The sequence below is a fragment of the Sylvia atricapilla genome, chromosome W (genome assembly GCF_009819655.1).
Source record: "Sylvia atricapilla isolate bSylAtr1 chromosome W, bSylAtr1.pri, whole genome shotgun sequence".
Classification (NCBI taxonomy): Eukaryota; Metazoa; Chordata; class Aves; order Passeriformes; family Sylviidae; genus Sylvia; species Sylvia atricapilla.
This window is the reverse complement of record NC_089173.1, coordinates 10939800-10959644: the sequence shown is the minus strand read 5'-3', so window position 1 is coordinate 10959644 and position 19845 is coordinate 10939800.

The following is a 19845-nucleotide window of genomic DNA, read 5'->3' as shown; positions in this document are numbered from 1 at the left end:
GTTTATCTTTAGAAGTGATACCCCGATATATATATGTGAGTCTACAGCCCATATGTAGTCATGAAAAAAACTACATAATATAAAAAGTTCCACAACTGCAGAAGTTTTCTGGGCAGGCTGCATTTGTGTAAATTTGAAGCCACAAACAGACTGTTTCTCTGTAGAAAATTACCAAACAACAAGAAAACCTTCTCTCTCTCAAAGACTGAATGAAAGACTTTTATAAGTAGTACTGACCTGGAGTTCTGAGTTTTGCCTCTTTACATTGTTTATAAAAATAAACAGTTAGTAGTAAGTTAGTTTAGAAATTAATTTGTATTTTTTCCTTTTCCTTTACTTCTCTTAGTGTGTTAACAAAATCTATCTGTTTATCTTAAGTTGAAGCCTGTTTTGCCTTTTTTCGCCCAAAATCCTATCTCCCAGTTGGCAAACAAAATTCAACAAACGTGAAACCACCACACACCTGCAGCAGCCAGGGTAGTTATGCCAGCCTACCCACACGAGTGCTGTGCTGAGCAGGGCAGGCAGTGCAGGGCAAAGGATTCTTTGAGAATAGGAAAATGCCAACTGGCTGAGCATGGAAACACTTGACAATGTATACGTGTGGAGAGTCTTGCTACAGAGTGGCTGCATAGAAAAGGCCACGATGCTATGCAGCTGGTTGGAATTTAGACATCAAGGTCGGAATGCACAACAGGATGTACATCCTGCTTATGTGATAAGTTGTAGCTGCAAGATAAGGGAACTGAAGGACATGATAAGGAATTTGTGATTGTTACTAAGAGACATGTATGTATACTTAGGTAAGGATGTAGGCACCAATAAGAATGTTCGCTTTGTGCATATGTATGAGCTAATTACTGTCTGTATAAGTATGATGACTTTAGAGCAATAAATCGATGCCAGCTGACCATGATAGCATGAGGCTGGCCATCCCGCGGCTCCGACAAGTGGCGCCCGAACAGGGACAGCTCACCCTTCAAAAGAGTCACGTTGGGGACGGGTCCTTTCGGACGGCTGCTGTGTGCTCCGCTCGCCACATCGGTGGGAACGTGTCGCCCGCTTCAGCCCGGAGGGCTGCATCGGCAGCCTCCGCCGCTACGCGCTGCCGAAGCCTGAGGGTGCAACGGTACCGGTAAATATGGACAGGCAAGCGGCGTATGATTTATTCACTGCGTTCTTGCGCAGACGGGGAATTAAGGGTTTAGATTTAGACAAAGATTTACGGCTTCTGTTAACTCATGCTGAAACACACGGGTTCTTTAAGGATCTTCATTCTCCCACCACCTTTCTGAATGGCGTGCTTATGGTGATAAATTATGGGACTTAGTCTTAGATGATGATAAGCCTGCTAAAAAATGTCTAAATATTGGAAGATTGTTCAAAATAAGTTATTGATGGTGCAGGCAGAAAAACGAGCGGCCGAGAATGCTCGTGCAGCTCAGATATTAACCGAAATTACGATCCTAGCGCGCCCAACCCCCCCGTCCTTCCTATGGGAACATCCCTCCTCCCACTCGCTCCTATCCTTCTCCTTCTCCTCCTTCTCCCTCGTCCCCCCCCATCCCGCCTGCTCCAACTGCTCCCCCGCTCCCTCCTCACTCCCATCGCAGCCACAGCTGCCAGACGCACCCTCCCGGTCTCCTTTAGCCACGGAGCCGTTCCCCGTGCCCTTTCGGACCTCGCGGAGGCTATGGCTCGTGAGAGACGGGAGGCATGGGCTGCCCTGGCAAAGCACGGCTTGGAAAACGGAGATCTTACTATGGCAGAGGCGGCTCAGAGCCAAGTGCCGCCGCTCATGGCCTTCCTGTTATCTTTCACCCGCAGGCGGGGGGGGGGCCAGCGCGCTGAAATTACACAAGTAAATTGGAAACTTTTGGCTCAACTTCGCTCTACAGTCGCACAATTTGGCGTTACTAGTGAGCCTGCAAAACAAATGTTAGATTACCTTTTCAATTCGGCTGTTTTACTGCCTGCAGACATCAAAGGCATTGCTCGTTTGATTTATACCCCCCATCAAAGACTCACTTTTGACACCCGCTGGGGGGAGGAAGCGGCAGCCTCTGTGGCCTTGCCCTCCGCAAGGCGATCCACTTCAAGGGGTTACACTAGATGAGCTACTAGGGACAGGGTCACGCATTAGGGTAGAAGACCAGGAGGCAATGGGTTCTGACAAATTGCGAGAGGCCATGTGAGTAGCCAAGAGAGCCATGGACAAAATTCGTGAGCCGGAGGTCCCCCCCATGTACATGGCTATTAAACAAGGTAGGGATGAGACACTTGGTGCTTTTGTAGACAAGTTAATGCAAGCGCTGTCCAAGGCAGGAATTGCAGAACATATGCAAGATGCATTACTTAAACAGTGCATTATACAGAATGGTAATCACATCTACCCGTTCACTTATTGCCACAGCCCCTGGCAATTGGAATGTTCAAGATTTATTGGATAAGGCTATGACTATGCCAGTAGGTAGCCAGGTTTTTATGGTGGAAGCTTTAAATAAAATAGGGGAGGGGCTGGCTGCTCAGTCTCAGGTCCAAATCAGGTTTTAGCTGCCCTTGCACCCCTTCAAGCAGCAGTAGCACAGAATCGTGCGGCACCACCTAATGCCCGAATGAAGTGCTTTCGGTGTGGGAAACCAGGTCACGTTCGGCATGAATGTCAGGCTCCAGGCGTTTGGTGCAAGTCGTGCCAGTCATCTACTCACAATGCCAGTGCATGCCACAGTCCAGGGGCCGGGAAACTTCAAAGACAGCGCGAGGACGAGCCGCGCCAAGACACAAGTAGTCGCCCAGACAGCACCTGCCTCACCCCTGCAACAGCTGGCAGCCTCAGATACGACTTGGCAACAGCAGTAGACGTAACGCTGTTTAGTACGGATACTTATGCCATTCCAACAGGCATGTCGGGCCCCCTCCTGATTAACAACCAGCCCGTAGGAGGCCTCATCTTAGGCCGCTCATCAGCATCACTTTGGACTACGTATAGAACCAAGTGTCCTAGACCCAGATTCCACGGGCGAGATTTTTATTTTGGCACGAACTGAGTTTCCCCATAACTATTCCAAAAGGTGAAAGAATTACTCAATTGGTACCGATACCACGTTTATCGCCCGCGCCCCCCCCTCGACACAGCCGACCACAGCAGAGAGGACAACTGGATTCTACAGGCGGCATAACACTGCTGGTCCTTAACCTTTCAGAGAGGCCGAGGCGACAATGTACCCTCTCCTGGCAACAACACTCCCTCACATTGAAAAAGGCGCTTCTCGACACAGGGGCTGACTCCTGTATTATCGACTCAGCCCTATACCCGAAAGACTGGCCCATAATACCGGCAAGTAGCACCATCACAGGGATAGGAGGGTACGCGTAGCACGACAGTCCCCAGTACTGACTGTTACCCTGGAAGAAAAACAAGCTCCTGCAGTCTTCTCTCTCACCACACTCCCAAACGAGGTAGACTGTGTTTTTAGTCGTGATGTACTCGCTCAGCTGGGATTTAAACTCACGGACTCCCCCTTTACATCATGGTTAGCTTCCATTGGATTATCCCCTTGGCTAGTGTCCCTAATGGAAAAAATAGTTATTGTAGTTGTGATGATTTTGTTAGTGCTTTTGCTATTACCCTGCTTGATGCAATGCTTGCAACGAATGAAATGAATGCTTTTGAGCAGCACAAAGCAGTAATGCTTGCTGCTAAAGAAAACGGGGGAAATGTGGAGAGTCTTGCTACAGAGTGGCTGCATAGAAAAGGCCACGATGCTATGCAGCTGGTTGGAATTTAGACATCAAGGTCGGAATGCAACAACAATGTACATCCTGCTTATGTGATAAGTTGTAGCTGCAAGATAAGGGAACTGAAGAACATGATAAGGAATTTGTGGTTGTTACTAAGAGACATGTATGTAATCCTTAGGTAAGGATGTAGGCACCAATAAGAATGTTCGCTTTGTGCATATGTATGAGCTAATTACTGTCTGTATAAGTATGATGACTTTAGAGCAATAAATCGATGCCAGCTGACCATGATAGCATGAGGCTGGCCATCCCGCGGCTCCGACATATACGTGCCTGGATTGAGAGAGCAGCAAAGATTTGCTCTTGCCCTTCCTCCTCTAGCACTGGTCTGAACCAAAATGCACCTTTTCTGGATAGTAGCTCCAAGGGTATGACCTTAAGACAGCTAAGGACAGCAGGTCTCCAAATCCTCACAACATCTTCATTTCTGCAGTGCCTTGAAGTATCTCCTCTGTACTCTTTGATGATGGATAGCTGAATCTGCTCTTCAGTGGTATGGCTCACTCTTAGAATTCCCAGAGGTACAAGAGGAAAGAGAACAAGATGCAGCATTGGTTGCTTTTCCCTTTTCTCAGGTAGTTAATATTACACTGATGCTTTGGATATGTTATGTGAATTCTCCCAGGTTCTGAAGCTTTTGAGATCTGCAGTAAGAGAGAATTGGAAATGTCTGTGTATCTCACTGACGATGGGCCAGGTTTAATACAAATTTCTTCCCTTCTCCATGTACTTCACCATTAATTTTTAGCTTTGAAATAGCCTTGAACATCCTAAAGCTGTTTAGCTAAATGATGTCTGAGTGGTCTGAGGTCACTATTTGCATTGATGCACACTTGTCAAAGTGCAAAATCAAGGATTCCTCTCACAAGGCAGCTCAAGTGATGCAGTTCTGAAACTGCACAAGGTATGTCTAGGCTATGTTTTCCACCCTGGGACCCCAGACCTGTGTCTGCTGCTCACACAAAAATGTCCAAATCTTACAAAGGCAAACAAATTTCCCTTGTGATGGTTTCTGCTCTGCACGGGCTGGAGCTTTGTTGCTGAGATATTTGCTGTCAATAAAGACCAATTCTGGTCAGATGTCTAAGAGGGCTCAGGGCTATTGTCCTGCTAGAGAGAAGCCAGGCCAGTGGTACTGTGACATTCCTAAACTCAGCTCCATCAGAGACTTGTTGCTTCAGCTGAAATCTGTGCTCCGATGACAGAGATGATGATAGACTGATGGTGCTCATGACAAGGGTGTAGGGGTTGAGTGAAAAAACTCCCTGGAAAAAATGGATCATCCTGGCTTTACAGATATTTAGTTTGACATTCCATAGTGTCATGATCCGCTAATGCAAGAGGGAATTGTGATGGTTTGTTAACTGATCTCAGAGTGCAAAAAACAAAACAGAGGGGATTTCAGTATTCATAAAAACAAATGCACTTTTATTAGTGCCAACATCAAATGCAATAGAAGGATATGTGTGGTGGTTTAGCATGGATTGTGATTGACAGGTTGGCTGATGAATGGGAGTGTTTCTACGCCTCTGGAAACACAGACTTAAATCACAGGTTTTCAAGTGACTTGGTCTCTTTCCTTTTCCGGTCATTGAGAAGGTAACATCACCTCGTGGACGGGATCGGTCTGGGCCCCCCGGGGCCAGGCCTGCCGGACCTCGGGGGAGGAGCCTGCCTGTGGGACAGTGAATGAAGCTGGCTGTACCCCCTCTGTCCCCCCCCGGCCCCTCCGATGGGGAGAGGAGGAGGAGGACTGCAGACCAGCGGTCTGGCCCTGTGCCAGGACCACGGTGGCCCTGCTCTGGGCCTTGGTTGCCAAAGCCGCTGGTCCAAAAGAGGAGAGACTTTTAAGAACTTTTCTCCGGAGCCCAGGGAGCTGATCTGAGTTTGAGTAGCTTGAGATCTGACCAGGGGTGGAGGAGATTTCGTCCATCAATGTTCCTGAGCCTGCGCTTTCCCTTTCTCCCCTCACTCACCATCATCTGTGGCCTTGAGACTTCGAGAAGCAGCTGGAGAGGAAAAAAAACTCTGGGCAAAGACTTTAACCCTTTTCCCTCCTCCATGGAAGACAATTGAAATGTAGAGAGAGAGCATTGAGAAAAAGTCAATGAAAGAACTCAGAAAGACTATTTGAAGATGGGATGGAGGATGGACATTTCTGACCGGATCTCTAGATGTGAATTATGGAGGAAATGGACTGTTTTTGTAATATCCTAATGTTGCTTGGGGGAATGCAAGTTCTAGCCAAAGGGTTGTGTGTATTTATACATGGGTTTTAATTAAGAATTTTGATTAGAATATGTCCCCGGCTCCTGGGAAAGAATAAGGAGGTTCCCTTTTCTTTTGAGATAGAAGTGAATTTAGAGATGGAAAATAATCCCTGTTTTGTACTAGAAAAGCATTCTTAAAACAATACCCCAAACATGTGGAAGCCCATGAACAGCGTGGAAAACTGTTATATGGGTGAGACTGCACAGAATCGCAAAAAATTCCGGGTGGTTGTAGACTCTGTGAAAGCCACTAGATCTTTTTTTTTTGTGGCGTGTTCTCCATAACCCTAGAGAGGCTCCTCTCCCAAGGTGATGTAGAATCGTGTGTAAATGGTGGCAAGACTGAAAATCATAGTTTTCTCTCTGTGGTGTGTGAGAAAGTGAACAGTTGGGAGGGGTAGAAGAGAAGGTGTTTCAATGTCTCAGCAGGTCTCATTTTTTTTTCTCTCTTTTTCTTAGTGTATATTAATAAAATCTATCTGTTTTACTTTTAAGTTGTGCTGTTTTGCCTTTTTCCCAAAGTCCTATCTCCCAGCTGATAAACGAAATTTGACGAATGTCAAACCACGGCAATATGAAGGGAAACAAAGGATAGCGAGAAATGAGAAAGAGGGTGGGTATAGCTACCAACAGAGAGACAAAATCCTCGTCCAGCCAATAGATCCGTCTTCTTCCGTGGGGAGATCTCGAAGTCTTTGATTAACTTAGGGGTCCTTATAGTCCTTTCCAAAGCGACAGGCAGTTGGCCAAAAGGTGGGGAAATCTTTACAGTGTGTTTGTTTCCAGAACTCGGAACAGGTCAGCTGTCAGCAGGTGCAGTGTTAACTCAGAACAGTACAGCTGTCATCAAGTGCAGTCAACACACCGTGACTTGCCCATTGCTTCTGCTCAGGTTCTGATTTTCCGATAGAAATGCGTGCCATTGAACACCCTGCAGGCAACAGTTGGCAAATGTCCCACCTCAGCCAGGCCAGCACTCCTGTGTTGGGGTTTTAGAGTCCTTTTAGGGGTTTCAGTCTCAGTCCTTGACGATGGTTGTGAGGCCGATGAGGGATCTCGGACCGTCTCTTACACATAGATAGCACTTGGCCTTGGCAATGCTGACAAGACTGAATTCCATTGCTCTAGGGAGAAGAGCCCGGCTAGGGGCCAGGCACTCCTGCCCAGATGGCACTGGAGCAGTTCTGTTGCAGAGCTGGCTAGGCTGTCATGGGAGCAGAGGCAAAACTTCTGCTGTGGGTACACCACCATCAGAGAAGGATGCACTGGCTGCTCAGGCTGGGAAAAGGAGAAACCACTGGCCTCCCAGGAGTGGACCTGCCTCAGGACTCTGAGTGGAGATTATGGTGTTGCTGGAAGTCCTGGAGCATGACAAGCAGCACAGTTAATGCCTGGACTCCGTGGCCGCTGTGCCTCTGATGTAGCAGAATGAGTAAAGCTGAGGCACAGCATGTAAATATTTATAGCCAGTTACCAGGTTTCCTATTGGCCAATCCCTCGTCCCTCCTGGCTCCTACCACTTGATGTTTGTGGCTCTGAGTTGCCAAGGACACTGGCAGGGGCAAGATCCTCTCTGCAGGGAGCCAGGGGCAATGCTGTGGCACTTGGAGGCAGTGGCACCATCCGGCAGTACCCAGGTGTTGCAGAATTTCTTAGAGCAAGGACATGATATATTTGGATTGAGGGTTGAGCTACCACAGCCTGGGCCCCAAATAAAGGCCTATGAAGCCTGTGGCTCAGTTAGAAATTGTGTTAAGGTGTGCACATGGGATAGTGGGTTTCTAAGTGTTGATAGGTATAGTTTGTAGTGTGAACATTTTAGCCACCTTAAGAATAAGATAAACAATGTTGCTTGCATTCTTCTTATGACCTGTAATTGTAACCATACCGAAGTATATAACCCGCCATTTGAGACAGAATAAGAGAGAACGTCATATTAACCATATGGTTTGATCTGTGTTGCTCTTTGTCCAGGCTTCCCAATATTTAGGGGTTCCCTGACTTCACCCAGGGCTCTGACTGACCCTTCCTTCAGCCAGAGCTGGGTCTGGTTGTGCTGCCGCATTGCAGCAGCACCCACTGCACCCACCAGCACCTTCACCTCAGCCAGCAGCTTCAGGAAGGGGGACACGAGGCACTGACCAGACCCCAAAGACAGCATTTTTCACTGACCTGCTCAGGTTTGCATGAGGGGTGGAAAGGGAATGTGCAGCATTCAGAGCCCTTTTTTGGTCTTGGGACATGCCTCTGTCATCCCTCATGAAGGGAGCTGCTCTCCTGAGGGGTGGTTTTATCAAAATCTAAGCAGCCTGTGCAAAATTTTAATGTTCTTCCTCAGATCCCAGAGTATCTAATACCAAATATTTTTTCCTGCTGTTGATTTAGTTTCTTCTTCTGTTCCCAACTCTCACTTGAGCTGCTGAGGGAAAAAAAAATCCCAATCTGCTTTTACTGAAGAGATTTATTTCCGTTTGGAAGTGGCAGGAAGACAGCTTCTCTGTAGCCATGCAAATGTCTGAGATCTTTCTCCTGGGTCTCTCATTTTGACTTCAATCATCATTAAATCATTTTTCTGCAGCATACATCAGCAAAGAAGTGAGTTCTGTCATTTTTACTTAAGAGATAATTCCCAGAAAGTTTGGTTTAAACCAAAGGCAGCACACCCATGCTCCCTTCGTGCCAGCTAAACTGAGCCAGTTGAAAATCCCATCTGACTGGAAGGAGAACAAAAGTCCAGCACAGACAAATCTCCTTCACAGGTGGGTATCAGTCTAAAATCTTTTGTTCAAGAAAGCTGCCTGACAGCTATTTTACTGCAGCTCCTTCAGCACACTGAGCTCAGGAAATTGCATCATAATTTCTTTAGTGCCAAATGGTTGTAATTTTCCCATGACTATTTCTTTTTTTTGTTTGTGAAACAAAGCCTCTGGAAATCTTGCACAAATTACTTTTTTCCTAAGTGTGAAGCTAACATGAAGTATATAGTTTAATGGGATACCATTCCCTTGATTGTTTGGCATAAAGAATAAAACCCCCAACCTCATTTGCGACTAACTTTCCATCAATAGTCTTATAATTTAATACAATCTTTTTTTTAGCAAAGGAAAATTGATCTGATATAGAAGTTCAAAATGCTCATGTAGCCAGTGCTGTTGTGAGATATTAATTTTAAAGAATTAAGGACTTTAGTTAAAGTAGACGTGGACTTGCTGGACCTGCTCAACTTAATCAATAGACCCCAAGAACACAATGTGATCATAAATCAGATAGTCTTGAGAAAACAGGATCCAGGTGTCACCAACACTAAAAGGTTAAAAAGGCAAAGCGAGGAAGACCCATCTTACTTCATCATTTTTGAGACCCCACCCCCTAAAAAGGACCACCGACCCATTTCAAAGAACACAACTACGCATGCTTAATTGCTTTTTGGCCTAATTACCATATGAAGCGGGGAATGGGATGGACCAGAGTCAGAATATGCATTTGTGTTTTGGGTATTCAACACTTTTGTACATAAAAAGACCCTGTGATCATCTGTAAATTGCGCGTGTGTATTTGGGAGCTATCCCTCACGCTGCCCGGCGTCGTAATAAACATACACTTTCTAACTTCAAACTGTTAGAGAGTCTTGTCCGTCATAGTTGGATATTGGTATTAGATCAATATCCATATTTTTTTTACCAAACAGTTGGACACAAGGAGGGAAAGCAGAAAAGGTGGAAAGATGTGACCTGGCTTTTCTGCATCACCATCAGTGCAGGTCTGAACAGTAAATATGATTCCCAGTGCCTTTATGTAAAAGAATAAAGACTTTGATTTATGCAGAGGCACTTGGGTGTGGTGAGCTAGGCTGGTGTTCAGTTCCAGCCCTGGGACAGAGCTCATCCACAGCTTTGAACAAGTGACTGCTTTCTCACTTTGCTCCTGGTGTAACCCTGGGCGCATATGGATTTTTTAGGCTGATACTTGGAGCACACCAAATTTAACCCTCTGCACAGATTCAGATGCCATTAACTATGACACTAATATGCTTTTCACTGGCATTGTGAGTCACAGAAAATCACTATATAGGACCCAGCAGAACATTTATTAAGACTCCCCAGCTCAAGGCTTTGCATCCAGAGAGACAAGGACCATGCTGGTGGCAAGTGCTGGAGGGGGCTGGGGTGTGACTCTGCATCCCATCCCATTGATAGTATATATAGGGTTAAAATTGAAATGATTTCTGCAGCTGCAAAGCTGGGGAATAGAACCTCAGCTTCACTGCAACCAGGATGTTGCTTTCATGCTATTTTTTTAATCAAATCAAGTATAACTCTGCCTGGGTAATCAAGGGGGAGGGAGGATTAGGACGATTTGTACTTAGGCCTATGTATCTTAGAAATAAAGCTACTCTCTACTAGGTCAGGTGAAACTGTACCTAATCATCATATGATCGATGATATAATTGTAACAATTGTTGGTAGCTGAACATGATTATTACCTTAACCAGAATGGTGAAAATACAAGGGAAGGATATTTACCAAAATTCATGCTTGGGTGTATACAATAGAACAATGGGGGGCTTAATGATTAACACAGCGTTGTATAACAGAAGGATATAAGACTGTACACCTTTTGAGCCCGCATTGGAGTTGGATTTGGGTTTGTACCCAACTCCCAGAGCTCTTCAATTAAAGCACCGCATATAATCATTTCTGTGATTATGTGTTTACTACACTAACACCATGAACTGCCAAGATGCTGTGGCAGCAGAGGTTTGTGTGAGTCTATTGTAGTGGTTCCATGTCTCCAGCTCTGCTCTGGAACCAGGAATCTTCTCCATGGGGTATTTTTAAGTCTGAAAGCTTGTCCTCTTACTACCTGTTGTTGCAAAGCTTGCATTTTAAACCTTCACATATCTTTGCTTCCCTAGGAGGGGAGCAAAAAATGCTATTATGTCTTTGTGTACACACAGGAACCTGAGGAACATTGAGCAAATCCCTCCATCGTGGTCATGCTGACAGGTGAACAAACAGGGGACTGCAGGCACTGAGCACCACTGGTCCTTTCTGGAGTGTCCACAGCATTCCAGCAGCCCTGGAGCCAGGCAGGTATTGGCTGAGGGGCTGATGTTGTGACTCAGCACAAGTCAATCAAGCAGTTTGTCCCATGATGTGGAATTTAATTTAATTTTGGTGCCCTGAGCTGCAGCAAACACTCTGAGCCCCAGCCTGTTGTCTCCCATGTTCATGGAATGATCTAATCAGTTGTATGTATTTCTTCATGGTCCTCGCTTTCTAATTGATTGATTTTAGCTGCAGAGTCAAGCAAAATGAAATTTGTCATGCTTTGAAAATTCCCTCTGCTATTAAAACATGTATTTACTTATGTTAGTCTGTGGGTACCTTAAATGATTTTTTTCCTAGACTAAAAGCTAAAGCTAAAATTAATAAAGAAACTTAATTTTGGTCTGATGCCTGGAAGCCATCTTTTCAAATCTGGGACATGAAACTCCTGGTGAGTCTCGCACCAAGGAGAAAGACCAACGTTGGGGTAATTATGTATAGTAAGATAAGATATACATGTGCCTATAATATGTATCATCACAAATCCCTTTGCTCTGTTTGAAGAGGAAACCTTATATTGCTATTTATTTACCTCATTGCTATTAGAAACCTTTGTTAAATCTCTCTCAATAAGTATCCACCCAAGAATTGATAACTGATAAGGACCAAGAACCAACCTCTTCTCAAATTTTATCTGTTTGGCCTATGCAAATACTCAAATGTTTGATGGATTCCTGTATTGTTAATGTCTGGCCAAAGTGTTTGCTGGAAGGGCCTAGGTCTGGAAACATTAAGAAAACTGTGTCCAGCAGTTGTTGAAGTCAATGGAAATTTACTTGACTTTGGCAGAGGTAGGCTGAAAAGTTCTAGAAAGAGCAGGTAATTGTGCAGGAGCAAAACTATATTTTTGGCCAGGGCTGTTCCCTACACTTCAGCTTGTAGGCTCTGTTCAGGGTTAGACAGGGTTTGCACAGCCCATGATGTTGGTGTGTGGGGATGCAGGGGCAGAGCTGTGCACTCACAGGGCTGCCCTGTCCCAGGGATGTGGGCCCAGGTGGGGTGATGCCTGCTGCTCCCACATCCCTGCTTGTGATCCAGCAGGAGAAAAACACCAGGACCAGCACATGAATGTGGATGGAAATGCTGAAGTTCAAATGACCGTAGAGCAGAAGACCTCAAGCCCTACCCTTGGCAAGAAAACCTGGCGTGTTGAATAGCCCCTTGCAGGCTGCAGATAAGTAGCTGTGACTGCTGCCAACATTCCTTGAAAACTTAAACTGTTGCTGGAAAGACAGTGGAAACCTTAGTTTCTCTTGCCTTTTCCAAATGTAGCCATGTTACAGTCAACAGATGGGTCCATTCCTGAGGGGCTCTGGTGCATCATCTTTATAAATAAGAGTCACCTTTGTAATTTTCCATGCCCAGAAGGAGCAACTTGTTCTAGGAGAAGCATTTCGGACTCTTCCAAAGGACACCAAGAGGGCTGTCACGGCTGCTCCTCTTAATCTGATAGCTGAGCCATCCCTGCAGCTGCTTTTTAAAGGTGGGAACAATCTTTAGCTAGATCCCTTCTCCATGTGCAGATTCTGGTGTCACTCAGGAAAATCTGAGTAGCGGTGATGTCACAAATAACACAGCCACTGTAATTACTCATGGGTTATTCACTAGCAGGCTCTCAGCAGGTGATTGTTCAGCTTTTGGAAATTTCCTCTGATCTGTTGATCCAGGTTTGCTGATGGTATTTTAGGGCTATGCTACAGAAATACTTTGACACTAAATTGGGGAAATCTGAGTAGTCTTGTGCATGTCACCTAATACAATCATAATCCTTTTTTTGTGGCTTGATGTTTTGCCCACTAAATGAAAAGAATCATAAAATCATAAAGGCTGGAAAAAGCTTATATCAAGTCCCACCATTTACCCAGCACTGTCAATCCCAGCTCTAAAACATGTCTCTAAGCACCACATCTACATGGTTTTTGAACTCTCCCAGGGACAGCGGTTCCACCACTTTCCTGGGCAGCCTGTTCCAATGTTTGACTACTCTTTGAGCAGAGAAATATTTCCTAATGTCCAATCTAAACTTCCCGTGGTGCAACTTGAGGCCAGGACAACTTGGTCCTTTTCTGGTTTGCCCAACCAGTGATGAAGAGGAATCTACTGATGCTGCTCAGCAATTTCACCCTCACTCCCTTGCATGTGTATGATTTCCAAACCACACTGATAGGAAGAATTGTAGCAGAAGCACAGAGATATCTGTTTTTTGGCAGCCTGGCTGCTCCCACTGAGGATCACAGCCCATGGTATGTGGCTGACAGGTATCGATGCTCTCCTTTGCACCAATTTGGAAAGCAGTGTGTTGTGGGAGATTAAATGAATGAGTGTAGAAATTAATTGGTATAATTTTGGATTAGGGACTTCATTGAGGAGAGCATGTTCAGCTCTCATAGCTATGCTGGCAACATAGGCTGAATCTGTGACTAAATTTAAAGGTTCATTTTTGAATTTCTCAAAGGTTCTGACGACAGCTGCTAGTTCTGCGATTTGTGGAGATCCGTCCACTATTTGGATGTCTGACTCCCATTCTCGAGTCTTTGGGTTCTGCCAAGTCATTACTGATTTGTGGGATGATCCGGAGCCATCTGTGAAGACAGTTATGGCTTCCAAGGGTGACCGGCTCTGTACTAATTTTGGGGTCAGATGGAAGGCTACATCGCGATTGAAAAGTCTGTGTTTTGGCATGTGAATGGAAATTCTTCCTGTGTAGCTATCTAGGGCGAACTGGAGGCTCTCATTGGTCTGAAGCAAATCTTCTAGATTTCCAGCAGTTAATGGCAAGTATATGCATGCGAACTCACACCCTGCAAGTGAATGGATGCGAGTCCTGGCCTTTTTTATTAAATATGCTATTATTTCTTGGAAGGTGGTGATTGTCTTTGTGGGTTGGTTGTTTGTAAAGATCCATTTGAGTATCAGCAGAGGGTCTCTGAGTTGGGAGTCCCATTGGAAGATCAGTCCATGAAATCGAGGGGCTTTGCCCAAAACGGCAAACAGGAGAGGCAGGCTGGGCTCGACGCGATGGGCTTGACGTGAAGACAGGGCTTCCTGGACTCTGGCGATGGAGTCTCGGGCTTCTGGCGTGAGGGTGCAGGGAGAGTTCATGCTCTCATTGCCCCGGAGAAGATTGAAGAGGGGGGCGAGGTCTTCTGTTGTGACCCCCAGCAGGGGGCATATCCAATTTATAGATCCACACAGACTGTGCAAGTCCCTTAGAGTCTTGGGGTTGTCTCGGATGGTGAGCTGCTGGGGTACGATGGTCCTCTCGCGGATCAGGAGGCCGAGGTAAGTCCATGGGCTGGTGTGCTGCACTTTGTCCTCACGAATCTCAAACCCTGCTGCTTCTATGGTTTCAATAGTCTTTTTAACAGTTTTGTCCAGGTAGGTTTTTTCTGCCGCACAGATTAGGATATCGTCCATATAGTGATGGATTATTGCTTCTGGGAATAGGGTCCTGATGGGAGACAGGATGTGTGCAACGTACCATTGGCATATCGATGGCGATGCCTTCATTCCTTGTGGAAGGACCAGCCAGTGGTATCTCTTGAGTGGGGCTTGTCAGTTGAGAGATGGAACAGAGAAGGCAAACCGTGGAGTGTCCTGTGGATGAAGCGGGATATGGAAGAAACAGTCCTTTATATCAATGATGGTAAGCATCCAATCTCGGGGCAGCATCGATGGTGAAGGTAGGCCGGAGGGGTCCCATGTCTTCAATGAGTTCATTAATTCTGCGTAGATCTTGGAGTAATCTCCATTTGTCTTTGCCGGGCTTTTCAGTACAAAAACCAGAGAGTTCCAACGGCTGGTGGTCTCAGTGATATGTCCTTTGGCAAGTTGCTCCTCCACCAGGTTCTCTAGTGCGTGCAGTTTTTCTTTTGACAGGGGCCACTGCTCAGTCCAGGTTGGTGTATCACTTTTCCAGGTAAGCTGGGGAGTGGCTGGTGGCGCGCTTCTCTCAGTGGCCCCGATCAGAAATCCTGGCCGGAGACTTTTCTGTTTTTATGTCTTTTACTAATCCTTCTAGTTTCTGTATGTTCGCATGGATGGATGTTGAGTGTGAAGAAAGGTTGAAACAGCACATTCCTTCAAAGTCCTGGCATCCATGTCCATTGACAAGCAGCAGATAATCAATCGCTGCGTGGTTTTGGAGGGTTGCTTGTCTGGTAGTCTCTTCATCCTTTAAAAGATCACTTAAGGCAGCAGAAGTGGCATTGGCTTGCTTACTGAGCCAGCACCCCAGGTGATCTATATCACCAAGGGCTTTAAGTGCAGCTAACCAAGGGGTGAACACAGAAACTGCAACTCGCTCTACCCAGTGTATGTTGTAAATATGACTGTCACAGTTTGCATCATATTCTGAAAAGGATCTCTTTTGGCGTGTGGATACCTTTGCTTTCCTCCAGTTATGTAGTAGTGTAATATTTGGAGTGAGAGTAGAAAGCTTTCCAAGGCTACAGGGGCCCCCTTGGAGGCGTGAGGGAATCCCAGCCCACACTCTGTCACCACAGATAAAAAACATCCCTTTGGGTAGCACTTTGGGGTGGAGAGTGGACATAGAAAGCATGTGACTGGTATAGTTGCACCAATCATGGTTATTGTAAGCTTTATTAATTGGTGATATGTCTCTTCTGTAAGTGTTTTTTGCCTGGTCAATTCCTGGCCAGTGTTGATTTTTGTGTCTGAAATAGAATGTGATACAATATGTTGCCTTAGAGGACCTCAGCAGGTTTAATTCTTGGGGTTCATCTTTGGCATCTGGCAGAATTTTGGTCCACTCATCCCAAGTATCTACTGGGTTGGGTCTCTTACCTGTGGTGCGGAGGATTTCTGAGTTAGTGATGGGCCAATCATCTGCTACAAAGGGAATTCCTACCAGACATGTGGAAAGTGGGTTATCTACGCTTCCCATAGACAGGCACAGATTGTCTTGTTGGAGTGTTTTTGCTAGGGTTACCCAAACGTTGTGGCTAGGCTGTGGGACGACCCAGCTGCAGGCATGAGGCAAGGTGGAGAGCATCCAGGCAACGATGAGGACAGCATCAGCGCAAATAGATTTCATCTTTGAAACAGGGATGGGGCTTCTGAGAGGGAATATAAGCAAGAGCGATTAGCTTTGTGGTGAGAGGGGGAGGTTTGTGGGTTTTTTTCGTTGTGTTTTTTTTGTTTGTTTGTTTGTTTTTGCTGGGTGGGGCATAGAAACCTTTTAGCATGGGGAACAAGCTTGTTAGAACACCCCCTCCTGAGAGAGATATATATCCTGTCCTTAAAAATACCCTTCTTGAAAATCTATCTAAGAAAAAACTTCCAAGAAAAAACCTCAAACATTTCACTACTTGGCTAAAACAAAACTTTCCTGATATAACGATTGATTCTCTATCCTCTAACTTCTTCTGGGATGAAGTCGGGAAAAAACTTTACAACACGCAAGCTGCGGGGGGCTTCTCTGTTGCATTCTTTTATCCTGTCTTTCACGCCATTGCAAAAACTGTAGAAAAACAAAAAACCCGCGCCGCCGAAATCCCCTTCCCCCCCCCCCCCCCCCCCCCGCCCCCAGTTCTGGCCAAACTGGAAAAACCTGTTTTCCCTGCTCCCCGGTGCTGCCGCACTATCCACACCACCCCCCTGCCTATTCGCATGCTAATGACCCGGCGATTAACGCTCCTGAGGAGTCCGCGGCTCGTCCCCCCCGCCTCGGCAGCACAGCCGATGGATGCGCTCCGCCCCGCCCCTGCGCCTGAGCCCTCGCACTGCCCACCGGCAGTCCTGAACCCCCACCCCTGACACCGCGTGTATCCCGCCCCCCGCCGCCCACACCTCCTGCGCGGCAGAGCAGCCGCAGCTGCGTGTGCATGCTCCCTCCGCGGTCCTGTGCTGTGCCCCCCCACTCCCTTGCATGTGTATGATTTCCAAACCACACTGATAGGAAGAATTGTAGCAGAAGCACAGAGATATCTGTTTTTTGGCAGCCTGGCTGCTCCCACTGAGGATAACAGCCCATGGTATGTGGCTGACAGGTATCGATGCTCTCCTTTGCACCAATTTGGAAAGCAGTGTGTTATGTATTTAAACTCCATGGAAAAGGCTTTGCATCACTGATGTTTTAACCACACTGTTCCAAACCTTCCATAACTCCTCCCTTACTTACTCCCAGAGAGGAATGACTGAAGTGTTTCAGCTTTTCCATTACTTTGCCTGCCTGGAGACTCTGCTGATGGCTGTGAGGTAATTAGGTGGTGTCAGGTGAGTTCCAGCTGCCTGCAGGGCTGAGGCTCCATCTGGCCACCAGTTATCCCCCAGGGCAGCAGAATGGTGGGATGGTTGAAGGTCGGGAGACTGATGTATCTCTTTCCCTATTTCTTTTCTTCTTTTTCCTCTCTCTCAGATCTCTTGAAATTACTCACTGAGGGGCAAGGTGTGCAGCTGGGGCTGAAAACAGACTTTGGAAAAGTCAGAGGACAGACTGAGGAGGGAGCCATCACTGGGGCCTCAAGGGATCAGCATGATAGTTCTCCTTTCAGCTGGGAGGCCTGTATGAGCCACGGATGCTTTATATTCCAGTGGAAAAGGAACCTATCCAAAACACAGCACGAATGACTTCTACACAGTCAGCGATATAGATGTCACAGAAGCATACAGCCTGTGTGGCTGCCTCTACTGACAAGGCTTCCTGCTCTCAGAGTCTGGTGAAAGCAGGTGGCTGTGCGGTGAAAGGAGGATGGAGCCTGTCAGTTAGGGAATTAACAGGGCAGTGACCCTGAAGAGTCAGTGTGGATAGGGAGTCAAGAAGGTTTGTGATGGTACCTTAAGCCCAAAATAGCTGCATCCCTAAGACTGCAACTTGGAAGGGGAAAAGAGCCCTTCCCAGTTGTTTTGCACAAAGGGGTGAGAGGGGATAATGACTGGTAATTACTTTAATGAGGGGGTGTGGTAATGCAATCCCTACACCTCTAGCAGGTGCTTTCAAATAGGGAAAGAGTTTCACTTTATCTTTTGACATGTTAAGAAGTTTGCTGGAAAGTTCTGCGGATTTCTCTTTGTAATTGGCTTGGAGCCAGCCCAGAAGTGTAGACTGGACCCTGGAAATGTTACTCAAAGACTCTTGGTACGCTCATTGGGCCTAGGGCCAAAAGCCCACCTAAGCTATTATGTGCAAAAGAACTCCATGCTTTTTGCTTTTCGAGGTGCTGTAGCAAGCAAGGAGTTTGTCTCTGTGCTGTGCTCAGCTTTGTTGTTTTGCATTTTGTATTATTTTCCATCTTTATTAAAACCCTTTTTGATTTTTCAAGGCACTCACGATCAGCCTCTCGCTTATTATTATAGCCACGTTTCTGCCAGAGGCTGGACTCTCAGAGTGTGGGTGAAATCCATAAGGGGGATTGGAGCTGTGGTAGCTGAGGGAAGGGTTGAGTGGTTCACTTGGAGAGGAGGGTTCTGGAAGGTTTCTATGTGGAGATTATCTCTGCTGATTTGAAGAGCTCCTGTGGCTCTGTGTGGCCATGGTGTCCCACATAAGGCAGGTGAGTGGAGCAGCTCTATCTCACACAGGTTGACTGTCACCACTGTCAGCCCTGACTCAGGGACACCATGGATAGGACATGTCACACCCAGCCCCAGCTTGAAATGAATGAAATGTAAGAAATTCCCATTTTTGACACAGTCTGTCATCTGTTAAGAAAGTTATGCTGTTTGTACCAAAATTTGTACCCTCAAAACCTTATTCCAAGTTGTATACCCCCTCTAAAACCCCGGCTTCCCTTCCCCTTCCGTCGGGCTAGACTGTCACCATTCCCCGCCGGCTCCTCGAACTGCCAGCCCCGCCTAATAGGAAAATCCAAGGACTTCCATGGTGCAGCGCTCCAAACCGAAGTGCAGTTGCCGGCAAGCGGACCCAAAAGCTGCGACCCAGCACAAAATCCAGATAAAAGGGAAACACTACAACACCGAGAAGACCCTCAGCTACCTAGAGACCGAATTCTGCTTCTGCCGCCTCACCATAACCACAAAGAGACTGGGAAGAAGTGACGCCCCTAGACCACCCGAGCCCAGTTGAGTTCCTGGGGATTCCCGCGAGGCAAGAACTCCCGACTCTGCTGCGGCGAGAGCAGCAGATTCGCCTGACACCTGATCCTCAGCAGCAGCCGGAACGAGAACGGCGACAGGAGCGAGAACAACGACAGGAGTGGCGACGGCGCAGGCGACCCCTCGAGTTCCCTCTTGAAAGAGCTGACTAATAAAGGCCTTTCAAAGGAGCAGGTCTCCTGACCCATTTATAACAATTTGGGGGCTCGCTGGGATCTAAGCCACGCCCAGAAGAGAACCAGGATGGGAAGGCGCAGCCCGACCTCAAACCTCCTGGACAGCTGGACATCCCGGACCAAAGGATGACGCTCGCCAGCCTCGTGGGACGCCACTGAGGAGCATCGGTAAGAACAACCGGTGGCGGGAGTGGAGACAAGGGAGTGTGGAGTGAATGAGAGGGGGGCTGGCAGCTCGGACCCCCCAAGCGAGTTTAGACTGCTGAGTACCGCGTTTCCGCACCCCCGCGAAGGGGCCGGCTGGGAAAAGCAGGAAGCGAGTGTATTGGGAGTGACTGAGGGGTCTCCAGGGGCATAGGGCCCCCTCCGGACGTGCGGAGGAGAGAGTGAGTGGCACATCAAAGAAGTGTGTGG